This window comes from Microplitis mediator, chromosome 10 (genome assembly GCF_029852145.1).
Source record: "Microplitis mediator isolate UGA2020A chromosome 10, iyMicMedi2.1, whole genome shotgun sequence".
NCBI lineage: Eukaryota > Metazoa > Arthropoda > Insecta > Hymenoptera > Braconidae > Microplitis > Microplitis mediator.
In genome coordinates this window covers 6,989,340-6,997,468 of record NC_079978.1, presented here as the reverse complement: position 1 = coordinate 6,997,468, position 8,129 = coordinate 6,989,340, and the positions used below count along the sequence as shown (strand labels likewise).

The 8,129-nt window shown below is 27.9% G+C and overlaps 1 protein-coding gene across 1 annotated transcript in view; it reads left to right on the top strand.

The window, feature by feature from the left end:
- The first annotated feature begins 3,365 nt into the window (after nucleotides 1–3,365).
- Nucleotides 3,366–8,129, top strand: part of LOC130676460 (nephrin-like) — a 239,835-nt gene continuing 235,071 nt past the window's right edge. The window contains exon 1 of the mRNA XM_057482677.1: nucleotides 3,366–3,632. The gene's annotated coding sequence lies outside the window, so the exon portion shown is untranslated. The remainder of the gene's footprint in view (nucleotides 3,633–8,129) is intronic.

Genomic DNA, 8,129 nt, shown 5'->3' with positions numbered 1-8,129 from the left:
TTTCGAACAAAATATAAAAGACCGCGAATATTTTTGTGACACGCGCTCGGCTATTATATTAAATATATTCATAATTTTTGTCTACTTTATTTTATTTTTTTTTATTTCTTTAGAGGAGAATCACAAAACTCGCGAGTATTTCGAATGGATAATTAAATGAATATACCTTATACATATAAATATATATTAGTATTAATTGAATGTGCAGCAATGTTGGTTAAAAAAATCAGTATTGATTATACAAATAAAAAAAAAATTCGCATGAATGTTACGTATGCAAATGCTTTACATACAAATTTATAAATATTAACAAAAAAAAAAAAAAAATATAAAGTTGAGAATGTCTCTATTAAAAAAAATTAAGATTGGAATTTATATGTCACGGTTGCCCTTTTCCATCAGAGAACAAATCCTCCAATTCGGCATGCAGTTACTCATCCGTGCCCTGTGATTATTCATTAAGATCCTCTCTGAGCTTGTTATTTTTCAACACTAAATTATTACAGTATTCTTGGATAAATTAAATTACTGACACTTTGATGTCCTCGGTCGAAACTCTCTCGATATTACATTTTTTGAGAAATTTATTTTTTACATTTTCTGTTAGGAAACTACGTAATATATATTGTCTGAGTAATAAAATTTGAAATTATAAAGTTATAGAAGCTGTACAAAAATCGCCAATTAACTCCTAAAATTTTGGAAACCTTTTTTTTTTTTTTTAAGATTTATTTAAGGAAATTTCAATGATCCTGAATTAGCAGACAATTAACAATTTCCGGATTTTTTTTTAACGAATCAATTTAATTAAAAAAAAACTAAAAATATGCACATGAAGAAAATAAAAAAAATTGTGGGTGAAATTTTCTGAAATATTTTTTTTTTTTAATTTATTGTTTTTAAAAAAATGTAAAAATTTTTAGACATTGGTTTTAACGTTGACAAAAATGATACTGAAGTTAGCCGACGTCTAACAATTTTTGGATTTTCTTTTAGACGGTAAATTATAAAACAAAAAAAAATTCCACCTGTAGTTTTTTAAATTTTCTACTTGTGCATATTTTTAGTTTTTATTTTTTTGTAATTGATTTGTTGAAAAAACGGTACCGTCACTTATTATCCGAAGACAAAATATCCGCGACAAAATATCCGAGAAAAAATATCCCCGGACTAAATACTTAATACATGAAATATCCTCGACAAAATATCTTATAATATAAATACTTTTAATATAAATAGTACGGTACCCTTTTATCAGAAATGTTTAATATATTTGCACATAAAATTTGAGTGTGTGATATTAAAAATAGATCAACACATATGTTTGAAATCGTACTGTGCTCTTTGTTCACAGATTTTGGGTGGGTATTATTTTGGAAATAGGTCAACACATATGCTTGGAATGGTACAGTACCCGTTTATCGAAAACCATTAATTATTTTTTCACTTAAAATACATTTTTCTGAATAAGATTAATCGACAGGATATTTTGTCACGGATTTTTTGTCTCTTGAATATTTTGTCGCGGATATTTTATCCGCGGATTACAAGTCGTGCTACCGAAAAAACAATCTGAAAATTTTTAATTGTCTGCTAACTTCAGGATCATTGACAAAAAATGATTGAAAATAAATTCTTCGTCTTGCTAAATTTTGAAATTCGAGAGCAGGGTTTTCTACTGAGGACTTAAATATATTTGATGTTGAACTTATTTTATGATTTGTACCTCTACAAAATACTTTAAATTATGGCGAATATTACACTCATGTATCATTGAAACTCCGATAGATTGATAGTTCATAAATCACACAAGGATATTTATAATAATCAAATTAAATCAACGGAATTAACTAATAGAGAAAAAAATAAAATATGAAATAATTTTTTTTGTTTTATTAAATGTAAATAATAAATATAAGACTAATTAACTAGTTCAACGTTAATAAAAAGTGTTAAAAATATTCAGGAGTAAAATATTTATCATTTACATTGATAGCAAAGGAAAAGTTGATGAAAACTTTATTGAAGTTTTAGAAATTTAAATCTTCAATTTACAAACAAAAAAAAAATTTTGATCGTAGGACACACACAGTGCGATCACGCTTGAGGTGTGCAAAAAATAAATAAAATAGAAAAAAATTTATCAATACTGCGTTGTCTATAATTGATGTTAAATCTGTAGTCTCTCGTTCTCTTTCATCAGGACTTAGCTGTACGATGACCTCGATACTCAAAAATTATTTTGTATGCTGGAATAATAAAAGAAACATTTTTTAAATTAATTTAAAATAAATATTACAATGATTAAAAAAAATTTTTAAAATCCACAAGTGAAAATTTTCTAACTTAAATAATTTATAGAATTTATTAATTATCGTATGAGTGCGAATGTAGCAGACAGCATACAAATTTACAATTATTAATAAATAGAGTAAATAATTAATAAAAGCAAATTTTTAAAAAATTTAAAAATTAATAAGTGTATTTTTTATAAATATTATTTTATAAATTTAAAATCTATTTATAATTTTAAATTTGTCTGATGTCTGTTACATTCACACTCATAATTATCGTCAGTTTGATTTCAATTTTTTACTTTAAATAATTTTTTACGAATTTTTTTCCTAGACAACAAGTCTACATAAATTAATATAACATTCATCATTAACGAGAAAGTCAATTAATAATTAATTTTGTTGAAATAGTTTTTAAATTCTCTATTCATTGACTTGAACATAAAATCCTGAATGATTTTCTGCCCACACACAGATTTATTTTTAAATTTGCCGCCTTTTTTGAAGCCGCCATTTTCTTTACTGCCGCGCCTGCGCCGTGGCGTGAGTAATCAGACGCGCACAGTTAAAAAAAATGTCGTTGGAGCCGGTCGTCTCCACGTTCGGTTCATTTAATTATTAATTACAATTAAACGGAAATTATTATTTGAATATATTGTTCGAAAAATTGAATATTATAATAATTAAAAGCTACTGAAACATAAACTACATCTTGGCCATTCGGATCTTCTAGAATTTCTAAAATACATTCGCGTTATGCACCGGTAGCTATCAATTAAAATTAAGACACTGAAACTAGCAAATATCCGACAATTTTTGTCTTTTCTAAATCAATCCTGTAATTTTAAAAAAAATAATATGAAAATTTATTTAAAAAAAAAAAAAAAAAAAAAAAAAAAATTGTCAGCTGCCTGCTAATTTCATTGTCATTTGAAGTTGCGAATGCGAAAGTCATCGGGTCTTATTTGTCGGAATTTGTGAGTGTGCGTGATCTCGGGATATTATTTTTTAAATTAAAATTAAAAAAAAAAACTCTACGATTCATAAAAGATTTACGTTCTAATAGTGCGGATTTATTTAGTGCAGACAGTAAAAGTAAATACTAAAAGTTGCTGTAAAATTTAAAAGCCAAAAGTGATGTGTTTGATTTCATAAATTTCATAAATTAGTGTTCTCGAATTTCTCATACAGTTCCATCTGTTACGTGATGTTGAAACCTTGTACCTATTCGTCAGTGATTAAAGTGTTGTTCTGTTTGCATTCCTCGAAGAAATTGACCCTACCCACTGTCTTTAGAGTCAGGATGAGAAAAAATCATCAGTTCGATTGGTGTGACTGGTGAGTAATATTTACTGTTATTTTATTTTTTTTATAAAAATCCATAATTAATATGTTGAACTGAAAAATTTTGAATTCACATTTTTGTATCATAAGTTGTGAAGTTATCACACGATTCTAGTATTTTAGCTGACTTGTAAAAACTCATGTCTGAAACATCAGATGGCGCTCTGAGTTCCTTTACTAAATAATTCAAAATCTCTTGAGCTTGATCACTGACCAGGCGTAGGTGCGGGTGTCAGTGGATTGTCGGAGGAATTTTTCCCACAATAAGTGTAAGGTCTTTTCGCCCCTGATTTAAAAAGTGAATTTGATTTGAATTTGAATTTGAATTTGACTCGGTCTGATATGGTATTGCCCGAGGCCTAATAATAATAGATATACACAAAAATAAAATTTAAATCCTTTGAATTTGATCTGGTCTAAAGTGAATTTGATTTGATTTAAAAATTGAAAAAATTTGAATTTGAATTTGAATTCGGTTAAGTTGGTCGGATATGGGATCGCTCGAGGCCTAATAATAATAGATATATACTTAAAAAAAAAAAAAATTCAAAATGATTTGCTTCCTTTTTTGTGCTGATATTTACAGAAATTGATTGATCCATTATATTTCTCATTACAAAAAACAACTGCACCAAATATTCAAGAAATTCAGTCTCTTTTTTTTTCTATTTACATTTAAATATTTACACAAAATTCAGTGCAACATAAAAATGAATACAATTATCTGATATAAGATTAATTAAAATTTAAATTATAAAAAAATTTATGCATGAAAAAAAAAGCAAAGCATTCTGAGATAATAAAATTTTATTTAATACAAGCTTTTGTATATTTATATCTTTTTATACAGATGCTCGTTAAACTGAAAAATTTGTTGTTCGTGACGTTCCACTTCATTGCTACTATTTCTCTTTTTGTTTTAATATGTTGTCGTGTGTTTTATTGTCCAAAGGTTGGGCATTGATCGCATCTTTGAGCGTCTCTACTACACACAATCTCTCTTTCGTTTTATAATATTATGTTATTTATTTATATAATCCCCCTCATTATTTTAATTTTTTTAATTTTTTTACACAGAAAATAACTCACGCAAATTATTTTCTCGCTTAATGTGTTGCTAATAATTCAACCGTCTATTAATATTTTATTTCAAATTATATCTTCCAATATAATTAGCTTAATTATAATGCGATGAATGTCATCGTAAATTATTGTTACGTCATTGATTGAATATCCGATTAGCCGGTATGTCGCACGTGAAAAGTATATAAATGTCACATGTAAAAGTAAATGTAGGTCCCATCATAAATTTATATATTTGTATGGTAAAAATATCCGTTCTTCCATTTTGTGACCTGTACAGATTTTTTTTTTATATATTTGTATTTAGGTCAATAGAGGAGGGAAAAACGGGCTTTGAAAAATATTTTGTAAATTAAGAATTTATTTTTTAAAATTGCACATAAATAATACGGAAATTATGGGTCGATTTGGACCACCCAAAATTAAGAAAAAAAAACATTTAAATTTAAAAACAATCCTACAAGTTTTCATTCAAATAATTCAATTAAAATTTTCACTTTACATAACTAAAAATTAATTTCACATTGATTGGATTAAGCGAAATAATTGATTCGGAGTCGATGAAATTGTTTTCTTTTTTTTTTAACACACAGAATTCTAATGTTACAATTATTTTTAATTATGGGAGAAAAAAAAATGAATTTAATTTTGAAAAGAAATTAGAAGAATTTTATTTTTCTGCGCGAAATTCAGACACAGAAAAAAAGATTTCTTGGCGCAAAAAATTTTTACTTGACCCAAGAAATTTTTTGCATTATGAATTGAAAACAAAAATTTTCTTGGGGTGAGAAGAAATTTTATTGTAGTAAGAAAAAGTTTTTTGAGACGGGAAAAAAATTTTCGCGCTAAGAAATCCTTTTCTTCTGTGTACCGAATCTTTATTTTGGAAGTGAAGAAAAATTAGAGCAATTTTTTTAAGGGGCCTATTCGGTTGTCTTTTTTTCTATATTTTTAATGGTATCCTTTTAAATTCTATCATATACTAGAGCCCAGCTTATTATACCGTAACCCGTGATTTATGGGTATTGTAACACAGAGGTTAATAATAAAATAAAATAAAAGCGTTAACATTCAAACATAGAAACAGTTTAAATCTCAGCGCGTTAAAAGTAAAGCGTTTCACAACCCCTTTTGTTAGAGAATTTATAGTCACGAAAAGCTCAAGGCACTCGTACACTCGTACACTATCCAACAGCCGCGGGTAAAGTGACGTTAAATAACGGAAATACGTTCCTTTACGATGTCCATCTTGGTGTTGATGAGCTGAAAAAAATAGTTTAATAAATTAAGGTTAATTTAAAGATCAAAATAAAATAGCTGTGAATTTAAAACGTGTCTTTGTTTTAATTCAACACTTGTTTTATTTTATTTTGAATTTATTTTAAGCTTTTATTCAGAGTAGGTACCTCTTTTCTACTGCTGATGGGTAAAACAAAAGCTTCTTGTGTTTTGGTATTTAAATTAGGTAAATTTAAATTTGTCGCACTTTGTGCATCGACTTAATGTACTGTGTCACACTATACCAAAGAATTTAGTTTTAAAGTTTAAATTGAAAATTTATAACGTTAGTGATTTTTATTAAAAATTTTATTTTGCTTTATTTATTTACTTTTACTGTAAAAAATTAGCAGAGTGAACGTGGAGCAAATTCAGAGTGAATGCGGAGCAGGTGACTGTTTATTTATTCAATCCCTTCCACTCTAAAACCAAGTGTGTAGTCGAAATTAACACACTTGCCAAATAACATTGAAACGCCATAAGCAATCTATAGACTTTTAACACACCGTGAAACGTGTTTTAAGTGACTACAAAAAACTATAGTTTTGTTTAAAGCCTTAAACATAGAACACACTTAATATGTGTTAAAATAATACACTTGTAACACACTTTGTTTTAGAGTGATCGGAGTGAAATCTACTTCGAAACGGAGTTGGTTTTAGTATCAAAACTCTGAATCGGAGTGAATGCAGATTGAAGTAAAATTCAGATCACTCCGAAATTACTCCGCTGAAAAAGCAAACTCCCGATTTGCTCCGTATGCGAAGTGATTTTTTTTAAAACTCCGTTACTCCGAGTGAATTCAGATTCAAAGAAAATCGGTAATCACTCCAAATTCACTCCCAATTTTGTACAGTGAATTAATTGTTTTTTTGCTTTTTATTAATCGCGTTACTTGCAACTAAGCTAAAGTTTACATTAAAATTGATGCAAGTGTTGGATGAACAATATTTGATTATGCATCTTATGGTAAATTTGTTTATGATACTAGTACATAGATTACTAGTTTCGCGTAATACATAAGACCTTGTGTACATATATACATTCAAAGTGATAGCATACGGAGTATTGCAAGTACAAGTGGGTAGATGGAGACGTGTTTTTGGCCAAGTACCAACGGTATCTCAGTTTCTCAGTTACGTAACTTTTGACCCCATTGAAAGCGTCGTTGACTTACGACGAGAGTTCTGTTTGCATCTCGTTACATTGCTATTTGTTTGCAATATTATGCTAAAACTTTTCGACGAATAATATTTTACTTTGAAACTTTTTTTATGTCATAGACTATTTATTAAATAAACATTCAATAATTTAAACGCCAGTTCTTTACCAACAATTATTATTATTTATACTTTCGACGTTGCGTAAATATACAAAAGTTTTTCTTAACACGTTGCCGTCAAACGCATTTAATATATAAACGGTAATTGGCAGTTGGCTCTCACATGACAGCAATTTCACCAGAGTGATAATGAGAAGTATTAAAAAAATTAAAGAGAATATTTAGAGGCCATTACATTGTGCTCATTTACAAACTCTTTGTAAAAATTTTTCTTTAGTAATTTCAATTACGTTAAATTATCTCGTATATTATTTATTATTAATAATACTGGTTCTGATATTTACATTACTTCCTGCAGCGTCCCATTGTAAATAAAGTAGCACGTTCTCCTCGCTGGTTTGGGGCACACACAAATAAAGCTTATTAGGTGCTTTGTGTCTGTGCAGGACAGAAAACCCGCATCTACACACATACACACAAATGTACTTACACGAGCATGTAAATCTGCACGTGCGCTAGTTCATTACTATTTAAATTAAAAATGTCTACTCTTTTTTTTGCTATTAAAAAATTCTCTTTAATCGTAACTAAAAAAAAAGAAAAAAAAATTTAGGCGGTTTAAATATAAATTATATTAATTGATTTTTCAAATAAAGTAAATTTATGCATGATAGAATAAAAGTGTTTGTAAATTGGATCAAATATTTGAAAGTTCAAATAAAAGGGATGTGGGTTGATCAATTTTCCATTGGTTACATACTGTTATGTATAAAAGGATTGTTATAAAAAGCTTGATAATTAGTCATCCGTGTTCTCTCTTATTGTACTTGTCAATAGTCGTAACAAAT